The following is a 21352-nucleotide window of genomic DNA, read 5'->3' as shown; positions in this document are numbered from 1 at the left end:
TGGCAGAAAAGGAGAATGCCCAAGGCACGAGCTTTTACCTTGATACGGAAAAAGTGGGGCCTGCATCCTGTATGTTAAGGAATCGAGCATGAGACTGGTGGGAGGAGGTTACCCGCAAGGTGGGATCAGCAGGTGTTGCTTAGATGTCGTGGGAGGAGTTTGTGAGGAGGTTTGACCAGGAGTTTTCACCGTCCATTGAGGTGCAGCATTTGGTGAGAGAGTTCCAGGATTCACAGTAGACTACCGAGACGGTGGCGGAGATCACCGCCAAGTTTTGGGAGAGGGCATTATTAGTCCCATAATATGTTGCGGATGAGGAGATGAAGAAGACAAGGTACCATTCCATGCTGAGGGATGATATCCAGGAGTTTGTGAGATTTTCGGGGTGCAAGACCCTGAATGACATGGTGGAGAAGGCCTGGGAACGGGAAATTAAGTTAGAGCTCCGCACGAAGTGGAAGCCGGAACACGTTCAGGAAGTTGTGGGTTAGGCTAAAAAGCCTAAGACCTCTAATCCTCCCAGCAAGGGCCAGTAGGGTCGTGGCCGATGTGCCAAGTGCAGTAAACCACACAATGGAGCTTGTCGAGCTGCAGGCTCGGCATGTTATGCATGTGGTCAGTCGGGTCACATAAGTCGGGATTTCCCCAAGAAGGTCTTGATTTGATTCCACTGCAACCAGACCGATCATAAAAAGTCCAATTGTCCAAGGTTGGATTGAGGGGGAGGAGTGGTGGCAGTTCCTGCTCCCGCCACGATGAGGATTACTAATGGCCGCCCGATCAAGGCGGAAGCTCCTGCGGTGAAGAGTCGCACATTTTAGTTGACTACCGAGGAGGCCCAAGCAGCACCAGACGTCGTGACTAGTATGTGATCTATTTATGTCTTGTTTATTTTATTTTTATGCTCATGTTGTTATGATTTTATATAGGGACCTTTCTGGTTAATGGTTTGTCAGCCCAGATTCTTTTTGATTTGGGGGCTACCCGATCATTTGTATCTCTTGTGCTCAACAAGAAGTTTTGAGATGCTCCGGGGACCTTGGACTGCCCAATTGTGGTAAAGATTACGGATGATCACACCGTGAGTGTTGCGAGGGTATTTCAGAGGAGTGTTTTTAATATGTTTGGGGAGAGGTTTCATATCGATTTGGTTCTGATTCCTTTACGTGGTTTGAAGGTGATCATCGGAATGGATTGGTTAGGGCCCAATAGGGCCATAATAGATTGCGAGCATCAGTTGATGAGAGTTCAAACCCCAAGTGGGAGAAAACTGGTTATTCATGGAGAGAGAGCCTCACATGGACCAACTCTATGTTTGGCTGCGAGGGCTAAGAGGCTCATTTAGTAGGGTTGTTCTGGGTTTTTGGCTTACGTTTTGGATACGAGGGTGGAGGCCACATCGGATATGATCAGGTTACCAATTGTGCGAGATTTTCTTGATGTATTTCCATCGGAGTTTCTTGGGGTTCCTCCCAAGAGGCAAGTGGAGTTCCATATCGATTTAGTGCATGGTGCGGATTCGATAGCCAAGGTGTCGTATTGTCTAGCTTCGCCTAAGATGCAGGAGTTGTCCACACAGCTTCAAGAGCTGTTAGACTAGAGATTCATTCGTCCGAGCAGTTCCCCTTAGGGAGCAGCAATCATGTTCGTGAAAAAAGAAGGATAGGCCACACATGATGTGTATTGATTATTGGGAGCTGAACAAGCTAACGGTGAAGAACCGTTATCTACTTTCGAAGATTGTTGATTTGTTTAATCAGCTTTAGGATGCATCTTGGGTTTCCAAGATTGATCTTCGGTCAGCGTATCATCATATGGGGATTATGGATGAAGACATACTGAAGACGACGTTCAGAACTCGTTATGGTCATTACGAGTTTATGGTGATGCCATTTAGGCTCACCAATACTCCCGCAACATTCATGGATCTCATGAAACGAGTTTGCAGACCGAATGTTGGATCGGTGTGATTGTTTTCATTGACAATATTTGGGCTATTCTAAGACCAGGGAGCAGCAAAAGCAGCATTTGAGGGAGGTTTTGGATACCTTAAGGAGGGAGAGGTTTTATGCCAAAATCTCCAAATGTGATTTTTGGTTGCGAGAGGTGCATTTTCTGGGGCACATCATCAACCAAGCGGCATTTTGGTAGATCCGGCCAAGATTGAGGTGGTAAAGTGTTGGGAGGTTCCGAAGAATGCATCTGAGATCCATAGTTTCTTGGGTTTAGCTGGGTACTATTGGAGATTCATCGAAGATTTCTCCAAGATTGTCGTGCCCTTGACCAGTTTGACCCAGAAAAGTATGATTTTTGGTTGGGGTCCAGATCAATAATCGGATTTCGAGACCTTAAGGCAGAGTTTATGCGAGGCCCGAATTCTAGCTCTACCCAAGGGATTGGATAATTTTGTAGTGTATTGTGACACTTTTATTTAGAGGTTAGGAGCTATTCTGACGTAGAGAGGGCATGTGATTGCTTATGCCTCGAGGTAGCTAAAGCCTCATGATGCTAATTATCCCACTCATGATTTAGAATTGGGGGCGGTTTTTTTTCACTCATGATTTGGAGGTAATATTTATATGGGGTCCAATGCACCATTTTCACCAATCACGAGAGTTTGAAGTACTTGATGTATCAATAGAATTTGAATATGCGATGGAGGAGATGGTCGGATGTGGTAAAAGATTATGACTGCGAGATTTTGTATCATTCTGGAAAGGCCAATGTGGTGGCCGATGCTTTGAGTCGTAACGCAACAAGTACGCCGATTCAAGATGTTTGCTTGAGGATAACAGTGATTTCACCTTTATTGGATATGATTAAGGATGCACAGGTGGAGGGATTGAGAAGGAGAACTAGAAAATTGAGCGGATTATGGGGAAAATTCGTTTGTTTGTTCGAGATAGTCGAGGATTATTGACTTAGTGTGGTAGAGTTTGGGTTCTGGCATTCGGAGGTGTGAAGCAAAGGATCGTAGAGGGGGCACACAAGTCCAAGTTTTCTATTCATCCGAGGGCCACAAAGATGTATAAAGATCTGAGGTTGAGCTATTGGTGGCCCTGCATGAAGCGAGAGGTTGCGTGGTTTTTTGAGCGGTGTTTGACCTGTAGGAAGGTCAAATCCAAACATCAGAGGCCTCACGGCAAGGTCCAGCCGCTTCATATTCCCATGTGGAAGTAGGAAGAGATCACCATGGATTTTATCACGAAGTTACCTAGGACGCGTGGGGTGTGGATTCCATTTGGGTTATAGTAGACAGGTTGACTAAGAGTGTGCATTTTATTCTGATTTCCGAGAGTATCTCAGCTGAGAAATTAGTAGATATTTATGTGCAGGAGTTAGGTAATCAATTGCATTTCAGCATTGCTTTACATCCTAGACTAATGGCTAGAGTGAGCAGACAATTCAGACGCTATAGGATATGCTTTGGGCATGTGTATTAGACTTTGGAGGGATTTGGGATACTTACCTTACACTAGAAGAGTTCTCATACAACAATAGTTATCATGCTAGTATTAACCGAGCCCCGTTTGAGATGTTGTATGGTCGGAGCTGTAGGACTCCAGTTTGTTGGGGTGAGGTTGGACATTGATTTATGGGAAGCACCGAAGTAGTGCTTAATACCACTGGGTTGATTCAGCAGGTGCGTGACAGACTGAGGGTTGTGCATATCCATCAGAAGAGATATGCCGACTGACGTTGATCAGATCTTGAGTTCCAATTGGGTGATTTAGTGCTGCTAAAAGTGTCACCTTGGAAGGGTGTCATTCGATTTCGAAGAGCAACAAGCTCGGGCCTCAATACATTGGACCATTCAGGATTTCCGCCCGAGTTGGCAGAGTTGTTAATCAGTTGGAGCTTCCAGTCGAGCTTAGTCAGATCCATAACACCTTCCATGTGTGCCAGCTCTGGAAGTATGTATCATATGAGACTGCAGTTATTCCTTTGGAGGATATCCAAGTGGATGACCACCTGAATTATGTTGCGAGACCGGTGGCAATATTATATCGGAAGATGAAAACCTTGAGGAACAAGGTTGTGGAGCTAGTGAAGGTGCAGTGGCAGCACCACAAGGGGTTGGAGTGGACTTGGGAGCTCGAGGAGGAGATGAGGGAGCATGACCTAGGAATGCTCGAGGCAGCGGACTTCGAGGACAAAGTCGGATTCAAGTAGGGGAGAATTGTAATGCTTGGTTCTGGTATAAGTTTTTTTCTCCAATTGTTTATATTTCCTTGGGACTCGGCGAGTTAGAAGCTTCAACTCTGCATGTCATGTTAGATTTGTCCGCGGAAATTAATTAAACAACTCGGCGAGTCGAGGTGTCTCAACTCGGCGAGTTGGCAGCTGAGTAGGAAACCCTAATTTTGAGGGTGTTGCACCCTATTTGAAGAAGCTTTGAAGTTGAAGGTGTATAGCTTGGAGGGAAGACTTAGATTCAGAATCTCCCCACTTATTGCAGTCTCTTGGAGGTATCAAGTTTATACCTTCCTTTTTTGTTGTTTAGATCTCTTTGTTTTGGGGTTTTATCTTGATTTTGGGTTCATGGTTGGGGTCGTCCAAGAAGTTGAGTGTTCCAAGGGTTGTCATGTTAGATCTGGCCGTTTTGTGGCCTCTTTTGGCTTAAAGTTGCAAGCTTTACTTGGTTCTATGTCCCATTCATTCAATAAGTCCTTTATTAAGCCCTTTTTGAGCCCTAGGGTTTCTTTTTAGCATGCATGGACGTAAATTTCGAAAGTTTATGTGATTTCCTAGCCTTTGGATGCAAGATTTGCATTTTGGGACTATGTCTTTGGAGTTTAAGGGATTAATGGGTCAAGCCTCACTCTAATGAGTCTAAGGTTCGGTTTTGACTCATTTTGGTGGTTCCTAAGGGTAAAGTTTAAAACTTTACACTTCTAGATATCATTTTGGAGGAGATATGAGATTAGGAGCTCCTAGATTCGATGGAAGCAGCTTAATGCATTAAGATGTTGGATTTCTAGCTAACTCGGTGTATTCATTAGTGAAAACGGCGAGTTGATAAGATTTTTCCCAATCTTGGAAGTTAATGGAGGAACACGACGAGTTGAAGGACAACTTGGCGTGTTTGGTCAACTCGGGCCGTTGAGTTTGACTTTGACTTTAGTCTTGGACCATGTTTGACCTATAAGGGGTTTTGGGGCATTTTTAGTTGTATTTAAGGAATTTTTCTGTTTAAGGGTTGAGTAGAGTTGATATTCGGAGTCGGGACCTATTCAGCTATCATTTCGTATTAGAGGTGAGTCTTCTCACTACACTCATGGGTTGAATGCACTAAGGCCGGCCCATTAATCGATATGATATGAATAGTAATGGAGTATGAGATAGTTTGCTATTTGATATATGTGTGAACTTATGTGAAGACCATGGGAGGAGCCCATGGGTCGGGGATACAAGACCATGGGGGCAACCCATGGCATTCCAAATGAAGACCATGGAGGGAGTCCTTGGCAAACTTATATGTATGTGTGCATGACATTACTTAATTATATTTTTTGTGTGTTTTGCGAAACTCACTAAGCGTGCGCTTACAGTTTTGTTGGATGATTTAGGTACCTCTAGTTCTAAGGGAAAAGGCCCGGCTTGATGGCACGGTATGCATTCTCCAATGTTTTCATATTTAGTTTTGATACTCTGGTCTATTAAAACACTATGGTCACGTAATGGGATTTTTGGAAACAATTGTGGTTGGTATTTATGATTATAAAAGTTAATTTTTTCTGCAAAAATTAGGCTATTACAGTTTTCTAATACACGAAAGGGTGTGGTGCATGCAATCGACCGAGCTCAAGTAAGTTCCCAAAATACTCATACATGTTATTTAATATGATTTAATCTATGAATCTATGAATCGCATGCTAGTTAGGGCTAAGGATTTGCTCAGTTTTGCATAATAGAGTGTTAGGAGAGATGCCTTTATATGTCTATTGTATGAGCTTGTTGACTTGCATGTTTGTTTTGATTAGTCAGTGATAGGATAGCCTGATTAGGTGATGCTTGGTTCTAATTACTTAATGCTCGAATGTTTCTTGCTTTGTGCTTTTAGGAGTTCTCACTAGTTTCAGTTAACTAGTCAGCGAATGTACTAAGTTACATATTACGGGAACGAAACAATTTTAGAAGGTTAGGTTTTAACTCTATTGCACAGCTCTTGTTTGAGTCCAACCGTTATAGTGTGAGACCTTTCATTTGAAGAATTGTCTGGTTTTAGTGATATGTAATTGTATTCGTGAGCTAGTTAGAGTAAGTTAGCACGATTTCCTTCTGTAGCTGATGGTGGAGAGTGGTGTGGAGTTTTACCTAGGAAAATCTAGGATGAGGTCTAGTGTTGGGAGCCTAATTTTGATGAGGATTGATTGTATGGATATAGGGTGACTTGGCGGATTTAAGGAAATACTTGAGGATAGTACAGATAGATGTGGAAGGTAGTATGGACCCGTACTACTGTAAGCAGAGGATCCGTACTTGAGCCATGGAGAGTTATAATAAAACTAGGAAGCTTGTAGAGATTATGATCCCTCGATATATTATGGTGATTATTCTGATGATTTATATGGTCTATTTTCAGTATGGTGACATTGTAAGGCAGACCTGTTGGAAAATCTAGTGTTGGTGAGGGCTCGGGCTCAAGTTCTGGAGTCGGGCAGTTGGATAATCAGACGAGAGAGTTCATTATGTATGAGGTTATGCGTTGTGTTCTCGAGCAGACTCATGTGATCTTCGGTACGATCAAGGAGGGTATTATGGAGTTGTTAGAGGAGTGTTTGGGTTCTTTCAATACTGAGATAATGGACTTGATGGGGGCGTGTTCCTTGTCCTTCAAGGAGTTCCAGGCATGTGGAGGTCCAGACTATCATGTGGCAAAGGACCTGATACCATCTAGGAGGTGGTTAGCGGATGTTGATAACACCTTCCGCACCAGCAGTTTCCCTGAAGGGGAAAAGGTCATACTTGCTTCCTGTCTTCTGAAAGACGGAGCACGAGACTGGTGGGAGGAGGTTGGATGCAAAGTTGTTGATGATGCTATTGATACGACGACATGGGACGATTTCGTGACTAGGTTCAGGGTTGAGTTTTCCCCGATGATCGAGGCGCAGCAGTTGGCACAGAAGTTTTAGGATCTCCGCCAGACTACTGAGATGGTGGCTAAGATCACTACAATGTTTCGGAAGAGGGAACTTTTGGTTCCACAGTATGTGGTGGATGAGGAGATGAAGAAGGCTAGGTATCACGACATGCTGAGGAGTTATATTTGGCAGTTTGTGATTCTATCCAGCCACAGGATGTTGGAGGATATGATAGTGAGGGCTAGGGAGTGGGATATTGACCTGGAGATAGAGAAGAAAAGGAATCAAGATTATATATCGAGTTTCGATGGTTCGAGCAAGACACCCAAGGTATCTGATTCCACTACGAGAGGCCAGCAGGGTCAGAGTCATTGTGGCAAGTGTAGCAAGATGCACGAGGAAGTGTGGAGGGTGGGTGGTTCAAGCTGCTTCAAGTGCGGCCAGATAAGTCATATTAGCAGAGATTGCAATGCTACTACCACCACCACCTCAGTATCTGATCTGATTTGTTTCCATTGTAATTAGAGGGGCCACAAGAAGTCTCATTGTCTGAGTTTGACTACAGCAGGACTAGTTTCAGCACCCACTCTTGCAACTCTTCGGATTACTGATGGCCGCCAGGGTCGGGCGGATGCACCTGCGGTAAAGAGCAAGGATTTTCATCTGAAAGTCGAGGAGGCTCGTACAGATCCCAAAATGGTGACGGGTATGTATCTTCTCCTTACCTCTTTATTTATATTTCTTGTATGCTTATATTATGTGTTTTATTTTAGGACCGTTCTTCATGAACGATATTTCTGCTTTGGTACTGTTTGATTTGGGGGCTACCCGATCCTTCATATAACTTGCGCTTAGCAAGAGGTTTGTCGGAGCTCCGAGGGAACTGGATTGTCCATTAGATGTCAAGACTGGAAACGGTAGATCTGTTCGGGTTACGAGGGTTTGTCAGGGTTGTACTCTTAAGTTATTCAGCGATCAGTATCTGTTCGACTTTGTTCCCATGCCTTTGCATGGGAATAAGGTTATTGTAGGTATGGATTCGTTGAGCCCTAATGAGGCAGTTATCGATTGTGAGCATCAATTAGTTCGAGTTCGGAGCCCAAGTAGGGAGAGTTAGTGGTTCTTGGGGAGAGATCTTAACATGGGTCGACTTTGTGTTCAGCAGCAAGGTCCAAAAGCTATATTTACTAGGGTTGTTCCGGTTATGTCGCCTATGTTATGGATACCTGGGATAAGGGTAAGGCGAACTTGAATGATGTGCTGATTGTATGGGATTACCCGGATGTGTTTCCGGAGGATTTTCCTAGCTTGCCTCCAGAGAGGCAGGTTGAGTTTAGGATTGATCTGGTTCCTGGTGCGGCTCCGATAGACAAAGCACCATATCGGTTGGCTCCTCCGAGATGCAAGAGTTGTCTACACAGCTGCAGGAGTTGTTAGATAAGGGATTCAATTGACTGAGTAGTTCACCTTGGGGAGCACCGATCTTATTTGTGAAGAAGAAGGATGGGTCTCATCGTATGTATATTGACTACCAGGAGCTAAATAAGGTAAATGTGAAGAACCGTTATCCGCTTCCAAGGATTGATGATCTTTTTGACCAGCTTCAAGGTGCATCTTCATTTTACAAGATTTATTTTAGATCGGGTTATCATCAAATGAGGATTCAAGATGGGGATGTGCAAAAGAAAGCTTTCCGGACTCGTTATGGTCATTACGAGTTTGCGAAGATGCCTTTTGGGCTCGCCAATGCTCCATCCGCGTTCATGGATCTCATGAACCGCGTATGCAAACCGATGTTTAATCATTATGTGATTGTATTCATTGATGATATCTTGGTTTATTCCAAGACTCGGGTGCAGCACGAGCAGCACTTGAGGGAAGTGTTGGAGACATTGAGGAGGGAAAGACTTTTCGCAAAGTTCTCTAAGTGTGAGTTTTGGTTATGCGAAGTGTAGTTTCTGGGGCACCTTGTCAACCAGAATGGTATTTTGGTTGATCCGGCCAAGGTTGAGGTCGTGGTGTAGTGGGAGGTTCCAATGTCTCCATCAGAGATTCGGAGTTTTCTTGGTTTGGTAGGTTATTATCAGAGATTCATCCAGGAGTTCTCTAAGATAGTTGTTCCTTTAACTCGGTTGACAAAGAAGACGGTTACATTTTGCTAGCAACAGGCAGCTTTTGAGACCTTGAAACAGCGGTTGCGTGAGGTACCGATTCTAACCGTGTCGGAGGGTGTCAAGAAGTTTGTGGATAATTGTGATGCGTCGATCACTGGATTAGAAGCAGTGTTGATGCAGAGGGGTCACATGATCGCTTATGCTTCGAGGATGCTGAAGCCTCATGAGGCGAATTATTCGACGCATGATTTGAAGTTAGGGACCATGGTTTTACCCTTAATATTTGCCAGCATTACCTCTATGGGGTCCGTTGTACTATTTACATGGATCACAAGAGCCTGAGGTATTGGATGGATCAGCCGAATTTGAATATGAGGCAGTGTCATTGGTTGGATGTGGTGAACGATTATGATTGTGAAATCCTTTATCACCCCGGGAAGGCCAACATGGTGGCCGATGCTCTCAGCCACAAGGCAGTTGCAGCTCCGATCAGAGACATATGTTTGAGGATGACTATGATTACTCTGTTGTTGGAGCGGATTTGTGAAGCTCGGGTTGATGCTATGAAGGAAGAGCATCGGAAGAGTGAGTGTATTGTGGGTCAGATGGCTTCCTTCGATTATGATAGTCGTGGGTTGTAGACTCTGCATCGACGAGTTGGGTTCTGTATTGGGGCGGTGTACGTGAGGTCATGATGGATGAGGCGCACAAGTCTAGGTTCTCCATTCATCCCGTCGCGACGAAAATGTATGTAACATCCCAAAAATACATGCCAAAAATTTCATTTTTAAATACGTTATTATAAAACCATCAGTATAATAAGACATCCATAATATCATGTCATGTCAAAACCAAAGTAGAAATAATCAAAACATGTTATCATAAAACAATATCAGAGTGTAATCCCCAAGATCTCATGTGCGGAAAACCATGGTGTGATGCGCTGCGATCGAGCCGACTCCTTTCCTTTGAAAACGAGGTTCCTGAAACCAAAACTGAAAACTGTAAGCACGAAGCTTAGTGAGTTCCCCCATCATACCACATAGCATACATACTGTCAGGCAATTCTGGGGTGCCCAACCTACCCATGTCAAGCCATTCTGGGGTGCTGACTACCTGTGTCAAACCATTATGGGGTGCTGACTACCCGTGTCTAGCCATTCTAGGGTGCCTGCCTACCCTCCGGTCTATCTTATCCCGTCACGGGGACTATTTCACCCCCTACTACTATCACATAATAACATATCAAAACATAATAATATTGTTAGGCATATCTAGGGTGCCCGACCTACTCTTCGGTCCTAACAACCGAACTTGGGGACTATTCCCCTCCTATTACCACTATCACATATAACATATCATGAAACACATAAACATACCAGGTAGTAGCAAACCATACAATTATCACAAAGACAATCATCTCAACTATAGTCAACTACTAGTGGGCCGGGCTTGGTGCCTTATACCCACTTCTACTGGAAGGTAACTCACGTCACACTGCTGAAGTCCCATAGACTCAACCCCACACTGCTGAAGTCCCGCAGACCCAACCTCACCTGCTGGATGACAGATTCCCGAACTGGCAATGTCAAAACATCACCCAATTAATAATTGGGTTCCAACACATAACCATAAATACATACTTGGGGTAAATACTACTTTACCCCTTACTCAGCTTTATTCAAGCCCAAGGCCCAATCCAAAGGCCCAAAAGTCAAATATGAGTCAAAGCCCAACATATGGCCCAATTTTCTAAATTGGGCCCAAACCTTTACAAGGTCTTATTATAAGGCCCAACCATTTATTACAGTCAAACCTTTAACAGTATAATGGTCCAATATTATATAATCATTAAGGCCCAACTATGGCCCAATTTTCCAATTTCGGCCCAACTCCTCATATGGGCCTTACCTCAAAGCCTATTAATTATTCTTGTCCATTTGCTTGATCTTGGATGGCCCATTAATAACCCAATCATCAAGGCCAAATAAAAGGCCCAACAATAAACCCAAGTGAAAATAGGGTTTTCACATAAAATCACAATTAGGATTAAGTGTTTCTCACTTAACCCATTAAGGACTTAATCTACTATATAAATCATATGGTATAATTGGGCTTAATACACAATTTTATTCCCATGGCTCAAATATGGGTCTCGATAAGTCCAAGCTCATAAATCCAATATTAGGTTTTTCTAAACCCTAATTAGGGTTTCCAATCCCATCTTAGCCCAGTAGGCCCAATTGATATGTCTTTTGATCAATTAAGGTTCATTAGGCCCATTAAGGTTTCACTAGGCCCATTAGTCGTCTGTTTGGGCTTTCAGGTCCATTAATCTTCATTTGGCCCATTAGGGTTTATTAGTCCCATTAAGCCTCATTGGGCCCATTAGGGTTTGTTAGTCCCTTTGTCCAAACATCCAAACAAGTCACGATCCAACAAGGCACACCACCACCCGACATGGTGGCCGGTGGCGGAAGCCACCACCTCACAGTGGTGGTTAGGGTTTCTTTTTATTATACTTTTTGCTAATTACACCTTACAATGTCTTAACCCAAAATAAACACTCACTAACTAACATACACACACACACACCCAAGGTGGCACATGGTGGCAACCACCACCTTACAGTGGTGGTGGTGGCTTTTTTTGGCTAACCAAAACACCCAAACTAACATAACTAATAGAAATACAACCACACACACCTAAAAAACATAGTAATACATGCACACAACCACATTCCACGGTGGCTGGTGGCGGCAGAGGATGGCAGCAGACGGCAGGTGGCGGATTGGCGACAGCAAACGGCGGTGATGACTCAGTATAATCAAAAGGAACGAAAGTTTGGAGGAAATAGCTCACGGTTAGCCTCACGGGGGATCTTCCATTCATTCACGGCTGGAGCTTCCTCGTTCACGGCTCCTCCTGTCAGTCTCGCGACCAACCGGCCGTCCTCAATGTCGATAGCAGCAGCAGGGATGTAACAGTGGCATAAGTCGACAAGGTAGTAAGCAGGAATGGCGGCAAGGACTCGGAGTGGCACTAATGCCTTTACAGATGGCGAAGGGCGGTGGATTCGTTCTTCAACAGTTGGGGCTCCTCCCCAGTTTGTTACTCCGGAAATATTATGTTCGTTAGCAGCCCACACTTCGCCATGTACAGCTCGAAGTTCGGTCTTGCTTGGTCCTTGTCGCTCACGGTGGCGCCATCAGCAGATGGCGACCTGGTCCGCATCGGAAACGTGAGTAAAAGGGAGGTGGCAGCTGGGGAGTCACAAGGTGGTGGCGGCTAGATGAATCCTTAGGGTTAGGGTTTATTGGAAGCTATATACCCGACCTCCTCAAACCTTTAGCCATAATGCCAAGATCAGCCCTCCCTTTCTCTTTCTCCTTCAAAGTAAATCCAATATTTACTATTTAAACCCTTAATATTAAAATTCATTACAACTTAAGTATGAAATTTACCAAACAGCCCCTATCCCCATAATCTCTTCAAATAAATTCCCATTTAGTCTCTGCTTTCGAAATCCCTTACATATTACGTCCTAATAATTACCAAACAGGCCTCGACCTTCAACCTTCTATACAATTTAATCCAAAAATCACCTTTTAACCCCCCCAACTTCTATAATTATGACTTTTAACTCCTCATAACTAACGCCTTGCTCAATTATTATTGATTTTAGGGCTTCTATACCTTCATTTATTTATTTTATAAACGGGGTGTTACAATGTATAAGGATCTTCATCCTAATTATTGATGGCCCTGCATGAAGCGGGATGCGGCTTGGTATTTGGAGCGGTGCTTGACTTGCAGGAAAGTCAAGGCCGAGCATCAGAGACCTCATGGTAAGATGCAGTCGTTGTATATTCTCGTATGGAAGTGGGAGGATATTACCATGGATTTCATCATGAAATTACCCCGGATTGCATGTGGAGTGGACTCTATCTGGTTCATCGTGGATCCATTGACCAAAAGTATGCATTTCATTCCGATTCAGGAGAGTATTTCTGCAGAGAAATTGGTTAAGGTTTACATCAGGGAGGTTGTGGCACATCATGGGGTTCCGGTATCGGTGGTTTTTGATAGAGATGTCCAGTTTACTTCCAGGTTTTGGAAGAGGTTCCATGATGATTTGGACACTTGTCATACCCCAAAACCAAGAACGGCGGTAACGTTCTGGGGCGGAGGACGTCATGTATAGTATCACAATAATGAAAAGTAGTAAACAAGCAACAACATCATCCATTGCATTAATAATATAATTTTAATACAAGTGTTCTAACAAATTATGATAAACACTAAAGTATAATCAAAATGAAAGATGAGTCTTGAACGAGCTCCATCCTCTCTAAACCTTGCATCGGTACCTGTCTATTGATGACCTGAGGATACAAGTATTTTAAAAGAGAGTATCAGCTTTAAAGCTGGTGAGATCATAAGTATTTTAGCGTCTTAATTTGTATGTATACGAACTGTAAGTATTGAAAATGTATATGAACTGTAAGTATAAAAATGTTTTGTAAAACAACTGTAAATGTTTGAAAAACCCTAGAAATCCCTATGATTCCTACTATTATATAAGAGTGTCTTCTACCAAGACCTAACTGTTCTAAATGTAGCCTTCTACCAAGACCTAACTGCTCTGAATGTAGTCTTCTACCAAGACCCGACTGTTCCGAATGTAGTCTTCTACCAAGACTTAACTGTTCTAAATGTTCGTTTCTTGTAAAAGTGTGTAATTTTCCCAAGTGTAACTATCATTACAAAATATAGTTTTTACATTTAATGTTTAAGTGAAAAGATCACTAAATATATGTCAAGGGCAAATTAATGTAGTACTGTAGTGTAGTGCTATAGGAACTACTGTTGTACTAACTACCTTAAACCGGATTTATATTAAGGCATCATGTGATTAATTGTACCATACTATCGACTGGGTAACAACGACAAATGTATGTCGTAAAAAGGTATGACATTTGGCACCCGCAGACCTGCAGGTACGGCTGTAGCTAGCAGCAAGGTGTAGGATAGTCAATCCAGTATAGATCTATATGCAAACTCATGCTCTCCCTCTAAGAGACTCTGGCTACAACTTGGGCCATGACATTTAAGGCATGCTCCGATACAGTGGATCACAATTATGTCAACGTATTCATGTATATGTAATGTACTGAAATGTTCTATGTGTGCTAGTTGTAATGTGTGTTCTCTCTTTATCTAGCAGGTATAGTAATGTACTGTAATGTTCTAGCTGTATTATATGTTCTCTCTATCTAGAAAGTATTGACTCATGAATGAACTGACTCATTGTATGATATCGCGTCCTAGTAATAGTTCTAGTATCTTCTTAAACTACCCATATGGTAGCTTACTAGTAATTTAACTGGTACCTATGAACATGGATGTATACCCTTGCTACCCAAGGGCATTGGATGAACTGGAAGGACCTTTATGACTATATATGTACATATGATATATAACCAATATTTAAACAACCTTCGGACGGATACTCGATGTCCCACCAGACCATATCTCAAGTGTGAAAAGGAAATAGGGTGGATAGCCTTCCTAAGTCTTTTAAACATTCCTTATACATATATAGGCACGAAATTGATAATATAAAAGCATAAAATAAGTTTTGTAAAATCCTTTGAACATAATTATTATCTAAGAAAAGATCGACTTGGTGTCAATCTATAAAACGGTTTGAAGGCATGGGTTTGATAAAACAGTTTAGTATAAGGAAACAATTGTTTGAAACACAATTGTAAATAAGTTTGAAATGTAACATAGAGAGTAAAATGTACAGTGTAATAAGGAGTTTTAAACACATAAAGTGTTTAAGAAAAACATTTGAAGGAAAATGTTTGGTAAAACGGCTAATGAGTAGCCAATCATTTGAATGCTGCTTATCAATCACATGTGATTGATATAATAACTAGCATGATTCTACTTGTATCACCCCACCCCATAAAACATTTAAAAATAGTTAAAACATTGATTAAGGGGTATGAACTCACCTGTTGTGGGTGATACGGATGAACTAAAGAGGTAGGACTGCTAGGTGTCAAGTGAAGTCTTAAACACACTATATGATCCTAGTTAACATATAATATCACATATATGTAACAAATTAGTCTATAAACAACTAATAAACAAGTCAAGACACCCTAGGACATGCTAAACACCTTTATCAAGTGTTATTAGCCTCTAGGATTGCATCTGAGTGTTTGTAGGGGAAGCTATTATGTGTAGGGCTCAAGCAAAACTCCACTATGAGGTTCACGACCCTAATGACCCTACTAAATGATTTTACGGTCGTAAACTCATGAGTTTACGGCCGTAAGCTCAGACTTAGGTGACCATTTGATGTTTGATGCTCTATAAGGCCCTAAGAAGCATTTTTACTTAATGGTTTGGTCTATGGAAGAGTTTAGGGCATTATATAACTCCTTTTAGGAGTTTACGGCCCTGGGACCATATCCCATGGAGATTACAGCCATAATATCCCTTGGATGGGTGTTCTTGGTGTTTTCAAGTCCCTAAATCAACTAGGAACTAAACTATGCTAGTGTACAAGGCTTTAGAAGAGTTTATAGCACCATTTGGCACTATTGTTTGGAGTTCACGGCGCTGGAACTTCTTGGGCCGTGAACACCTTACTCTTGGTGTTCTAAGGGTGTTTTCTAGTCCTAAACTCATTAGGGTACATGTCTAAACTAGTCTCTTGGCTTAAGGAAGGCTTTTAGGGTGTTTTGGCACCTAAAAATGGAGTTCACGGCCCAAGAACATCCTTGGCCGTGAACTCACTTCTAGCCATTAATTCTTAATGATTTTGTGGTCTAAACATGTAATGGTAGCTTCTAGGTTGAGTTCCAAGGCTTTGAGGGACATTGGGCACACTTTGGCCCTTACAAAGGAGCTTACTCCCCAAGGTGTTCTTGGGCGGTAAACTCACAGATCTTAGTGTTTTCCTATGATTTCTAGTGTATTAAGCATATAAGAAGCTTTAAAACAACACTAGATAGAATTACTCACTTTCCGGAACGAAAGTCCGAAGATCCTTGAGAGAGAATTTGGCTTTTCTCTAGTTGGAAATGTAACTAATGAAATAATATGGTTCAGAATTCCATATATAGTCCTGGGATATTTGGGCAGAAAATATTTTATTCCTGAAATGAACTCTAATATCATAGAGTTTTGGAATAACAGTGTTGCACAAAACCCTAGTGCATCCACTCTCCTGATATCTCCTTAAGTGTAAATCCTGAAATACTCAAACTTATACCTAAAAGTCTGGAAATTCTCTGTAACTGTTCTACTTCTATTGGCTGGATATAGTTTGTACAGAATGGAAATTTCGAGTTGTCACATCATCCCCCTGTTAAAGGGAATTTCGTCTCGAAATTAGAATTTAGTTAAGGAAGTAGGTATGAATGATCGAGTCGTGAGGTGGAAAACTTCCTAATCGATTGGTTCTCGCTCTCCTAAGTGAAATCGGGTCCTCGGTTGGTATCCCAATGAACCTTCATTAACGGGCGTCTGCGTTGCTTCGTCCGCTTGACCTCTATGCCTAGGGTCACTACGGTTCTAATTATGAAGGCGAGGATCTCGACAAGTGGACTTACAAGAGTCCTAATGGTAAGGTACGGTTTCAAGATCGAGATGTGAAAGGTAAAATGTACGTTACTGTGTTCACAGAGTAGGTCTAGTTTGCGAGGTACAGGACCGATTCTGGTAAGAATCTCGGAGGTCCTGACTATCTTGGATTTAGCTTTTCACGCAATACGAAGCGTATTAAGCCATTCCCAGAGTGGGTTTTCCTAAAGAACTTGGTCTCTCACTTGGAATCTCCAAGGTTTCTTTTTCTTGCTAAGCTTCCCAGTCAAGGGCCACCCCTTGCTGGGTCAAAGTCAAAAGGGTTTCTATAACTTGTGAGGAGTTCTGAATGAACTATGGCAGTAGGTCTGTAAGACCTAGAATTTGGTGAATGCCTGTCGGCATCTCTGGTGTCGACAAATTCTCAACGGTTTTGACAAATTGAAAGAGTACTCAAAATTTCCCACATCACTAATAGTGTGTCATAGGGAATCTGACTCTTCAATTTCAAAACTCGTACTTAGAGAACTTCGCAAGAAGTATCTCCGAGGGTAATGTTTCTACAGGTTCCTTCTTACTACGAGGGTAGATAAGTAAGTCATTACATGGAGAAATGACGAACTGATCCAAGTAAGAAAGACGTACTCTACTCATTTAGCTCATGAATTCTATGGGCGTATTGGTCCTATCCGAGGGGTATCACTATGGACTCGAATTGTCCGCATCGAGTTTGGAAGGTAGTCTTCTAGACATCCTTCCCTAAAACTCAAACTGGTGATATTCGGATCTCAGGTCCATTTCTGAAAGTAATTCTTTCCTTGTGTTTGCTCAACAAATTCATCTATGCGAGGCAGAGACAACGATTTCTAATGGAAAATCTTGACGGAGTCCTCGATATCTGAGGTACATAAGATGCAATCCATCGACCTCTGGAAGAATAAGACCAGAGTTCTCTAGGTGAGAATCCTAGTCTTCTAATTCTATTTCTGTGTAGTTCGCTAAGTTGTCCGGGCTGTTCTGGTATCTCCGTAGGTGTTTAGACTATAGGGCGATATGTTTACAGGAGTCCTACTAGGTTCTAAGTTTGTTCACATGATGATGCGATTACTCGTAGACTTGGGCAGTTCTCCTTCCTGAAGTTCATATTAAAATTCATACTTGGTTCAACGATTACAATGTCGTGTATACGAGTCGTATATAATTAAGATTGAAAAGGTAGTCGAATAACTGATTCTTCTTTAAGCTCATATCCCATCGAGGAAAAAGAAGTTAAAGTGGAATCATCAATTCTAAACCTGTAGAACCTTGATTATATATTACCCTTATGTATACATTCCTCAGTGATAGATCAACCGTATGAATCTTTGAATTGAACTTGACGTATTGTACGAGTGGTACTTTGGGGATTTCTTTGGAAGGAAAAGAAAAGAACTATGAGGTACTCCACGCATGAGTACTTCGGAGTTCTGAAATGACGATTTCGCTAAAAAGACGTTTACTGATAAAGAGATGTACGTATGAAGCTGGTATGGTACGGATCAAATTGATTCTACTTGTATGATAATGTCGGAATCATACGGAAATTTAAAGACATTAGATTTGAACATAAGACGTTTACAGACAAAACACAATCGTGCAACCATAAACAGAGTTACAGTACTTTAGATTTACTACAAGACTATTGCTGCGAATAAGATATACTACAAAAGACAAGTATACGCAGCACGAGAATCCCTATACAGACAGGATTTCACAAAAGTAAGACTCTAGTTGCACTAGTTTTGGATGGGTTATAAGTTTGTTACAACAAAACGCCTAAATTACATTAACGAGGGTCCGACGTAGTTTCTCCTGCAGCTGTGATCCTGAGAATCTTCCCATCAGCACCCGAGTTCTTCGCTACCGGGCAATCCTTCTTGAGGTGTCCAATTTCACCGCATTGGTGACATATCTAGACAGAACCAACATTGGTGGTGGAAGTAAGGTGTCTAGCCAGTGTTATGTGGACACGAGTGCCTTCCTCATTACTCCACCTTGAAATTTTCCTTTCATAGGGTCTAGTTTTAACACCACCATCGTAAGCCTGGTTGCCTCTTATGTCAGGGACTTGAGTGATGGGTCGTGCCGGTGCTCCACAGCAATGAGCATGGTGCCCTATGTTTAGGCAATTGCAACATTGCATCTCATGGCAAGCCCCATGATGATGGAAACTACACTTATCACACTTCGGGAGTTTTCCCTCGTATGGCCTGCTTGGTATGAGGATGGCAGGGGTTTCCACTTGCTGCTGTTACATGGCCAGCCTTTGGGATTTCTTGCGTTCTTTCTGGGCTAGACGCTTTCGTTTCTTGTTCTCTGCTTTTCGGCTTAGCGAGCCTGTGACTGTCACTGTTTGACGACTTCCTGGATGGATACTACGATCGGAATCTTCAACCCCATCATCAACATTGATTGTGTTGATAGCGCTACGGTGCGCAAGGACAGCGGTTACGGAAGCCATGACGGCAGCTGTAATTGCGGTTTGGAAGGTAGCAACGTCCATAAGGAAAGCAGAGGTTTCGTTGTTCGACTGATTGCTTCCGGATGAAGACATGATTCTGTAACACGTAAGATAATGATTTGGTGAGCGATTTTGGTTGACCCTAGATGTACTTTGATTTGTTCAAGTAAAGAGTAAGAGCATGTTCTCAAAAGTTTGACCTACATCCCTATGATGCAGTCCTAGTACGGATTGGAGGTTTGATCGCAAAGGTTGGACCTACATCCCTATGATGCAGTCCTAGTACGGAATGGAAGTGAGTTTGTAGAATGGTCTCAAGACGTTTGTCGTTCAATCCAATGTATCGTTGGTTGGTGAATAACATGATCCAACCACTAAAAGAGACTTGACAATGTCTCTAGAGCTAACTTGTTATAGCCCAATGACTTGACTAAAGCATGTTTTAGGTATACTCGAATGAAAGTATGATAAGAGTACTTGAATAAAGAAGGACATGAAAGTTAGCCGACTGTCAAAATCTTTGATATTCATGACGTAAAAGTTTGGGAAAATGACCTTGCAAAAGGTCTTACATCATATCTAGAGAAGATAGTTCTTGACAACATAAGGACCTAACCAAAAGTACTTACGGTACAAGATAGTTTCATAGAAAATGCCACATCGGGCAAAGACAAAAAAACGATTCCTTTTAACAAGGAAAAATAAAGTACAACATCTACTACTGGCGACGGTCATCCCTCAGGTGAACCCTTAGTTCAGCCAGTTGACGTTCCATATCAAGTAGGTGTCTTTCGTACACCCTCTGGCGTACTCGGAGCTCTATGACTTCGGCTCGTGATTCAGCCAGTGCTTGCAGCAGGGCTTCATGGTTTCTCTCAAATCTCTAGCGAGCATCTTCTAGACGAATGGTGCGGAGGGTATGCATTCTCGCATCGGCGACAACTTCGGTGATCTGATGTAGGGCTTTCCTGCCTTGAATCTCATTTCGGGCCACTCTGTGGACCAAGATTGGCAAGATTCTGTCTGCTGAGCCCCCATTACTCAGGTCATAGAAGCTTCGGTGACCATTAAATGGCATGGGCTGGTTTTGTCCTTGGATCCATGTTTCCAAGCATTCCACCCACTCAGGCGTCGAGCCTTGAAAAGCCGAATGAGGGTTAGGAATTGGAAAAGGAGCTGCCTAGTGTAGGTTCTTAACCTCGGGTTCGGAGTTAGCATCGTCCGAAAGGTTTTCATCATGGTGATCATTCAAAGGGATAGGATGATCATTCTCTGGTTCTTCTCCAAACAAACCAGCAATGACTTCGTTCGGAAGATACCGGTTGCCGTGGGGATGGAGTCCAGCCATGTTATCTACGCGAGAATTGGGGTAAGAAAATAATTATTAGACAAACTACCTAGATAATTATTTAGAAAATCTTCATTAGTTACATCGCCTTTTGTGAAGTGCATACCAGTTATCTGTAATCGAGACAGGATAGGCCTTCGAATAAGTGATCTTAACTTCAAATTCACATAGAATACGGGTAAAGCAAAATTTTCACAGATTCTAAGTCTATAACATCCTAATTACATATAGCCTTAGTGTATCCACTTAGAAACTATCAACTTAGTAATGAAGATCCCGTTTTAGTTCTCAAGTATAAAGTACTTATAGTAACACCAAATACCCCTATAGTATTTTAAGTTTAATGTTATGTTCTACTGTTCTCATTGTGGTATTGTTGGTAAGATTTTAGACTTGTTGCAACCACACAACTACACTTAGGCACATGCTAGTCAACCCTCGGATAATATAGGTGATCAAGCTATATCTTCCCAGTTTTGACCATATGTCTCTAAGTCCACCCTTGTTGCCCAACAATCGTAATTCTTTTGTACAGTCCTAGTGACATTGATTTTAGCATGAATGGGTTGATATACTCAATTCACTATAAACAATGTTCTGATACCACTCTGTCACACCCCAAAACCAAGAATGGCGGAAACATTCTAGGGCGGAGGACGTCATGTACAGTATCACAACAATGAAAAGTAGTAAACAAGCAACA

Source organism: Lactuca serriola, chromosome 4 (assembly GCF_051521515.1).
Source record: "Lactuca serriola cultivar US96UC23 chromosome 4, Lser_US96UC23_V15, whole genome shotgun sequence".
NCBI classification, from domain to species: domain Eukaryota; kingdom Viridiplantae; phylum Streptophyta; class Magnoliopsida; order Asterales; family Asteraceae; genus Lactuca; species Lactuca serriola.
The sequence above is the reverse complement of the archived record's forward strand: the minus strand, read 5'-3'. Positions refer to the sequence as shown.